The 1,070-nt window shown below is 34.9% G+C and overlaps 1 protein-coding gene across 2 annotated transcripts in view; it reads right to left on the bottom strand.

Annotated features, from left to right (window-relative positions):
• LOC109545241 overlaps positions 1-1,070 on the bottom strand; it is an 8,486-nt gene that overhangs the window by 2,066 nt on the left and 5,350 nt on the right. The gene's annotated exons all lie outside the window — the stretch shown is intronic.

The following is a 1,070-nucleotide window of genomic DNA, read 5'->3' as shown; positions in this document are numbered from 1 at the left end:
TTTAATGCATCGATTAACAAAATATTTTTGATCAAAATTCCTTGATGATGCTTTCGATATGAAAGTTTCAACATTCACAAACTCAATTTCCGCAACTTTATGGCAAAAAATAGACACTTTTTAGCTTCCGTGGCATTTGAGGCGTTTATGCTTGAACAAGAGAGTCTAAGAAAACTTGCAAATCGTTACTTCATCTATCGGTCAAGGGAAGATTTTAGATAAAACCGCATGATGATGGTCTCTAAACGAAACTTTCACACATCATAAGTTCAATTTTTTTAGTTTTGCATAAAAATACACAATTTTACGGGTTTCGGGGGCTTTAAAGACTTCTTCAGTAAAAACTGCTTGTTTAATGCATCGATTAACAAAATATTTTTGATCAAAATTCCTTGATGATGCTTTCGATATGAAAGTTTCAACATTCACAAACTCAATTTCCGGAACTTTATCGCAAAAAATAGTCACTTTTTAGCTTCCGTGGCCTGTGAGGCGTTTATTTTTGAACAAGAGAGTCTAAGAAAACTTCCAAATCGTTGCTTCATCCACCGGTCAAGAGAAGATTTTGGATAAAACCGCCTGATGATGGTCTCTAAACGAAACTTTCACACATCATAAGTTCGATTTTTTTCGCTTTGCATAAAAAATGCACAATTTTACGGGTTTCGGGGGCTTTAAAGGCTTCTTCAGTAAAAACTGCTCGTTTATGCATCGATTAACAAAATAGTTTTGATCAAAATTCCTTGATGATGCTTTCGATATGAAAGTTTCAACATTCACAAACTCAATTTCCGCAACTGTATCGCAAAAAATAGTCACTTTTTAGCTTCCGCGGTCATTGAGGCGTTTATTCTTGAACAAGAGAGTCTAAGAAAACTTCCAAATCGTTGCTTCATCCATCGGTCAAGAGAAGAATTTTGGATAAAACCGCCTGATGATGGTCTCTAAACGACACTTTCACACATCATCAGTTCAATTTTTTACTTTTGCATAAAAAATACACAATTTTACGGGTTTCGGGGGTTTTAAAAGCTTCTTCAGTACAAACTGCTCGTTTAATGCATCGATTA

The sequence above is a fragment of the Dendroctonus ponderosae genome, unplaced genomic scaffold (genome assembly GCF_020466585.1).
Source record: "Dendroctonus ponderosae isolate FM_Combo_2020 unplaced genomic scaffold, Dpon_F_20191213v2 Dpon_F_20191213_2, whole genome shotgun sequence".
NCBI lineage: Eukaryota > Metazoa > Arthropoda > Insecta > Coleoptera > Curculionidae > Dendroctonus > Dendroctonus ponderosae.
The sequence above is the reverse complement of the archived record's forward strand: the minus strand, read 5'-3'. Positions and strand labels throughout refer to the sequence as shown.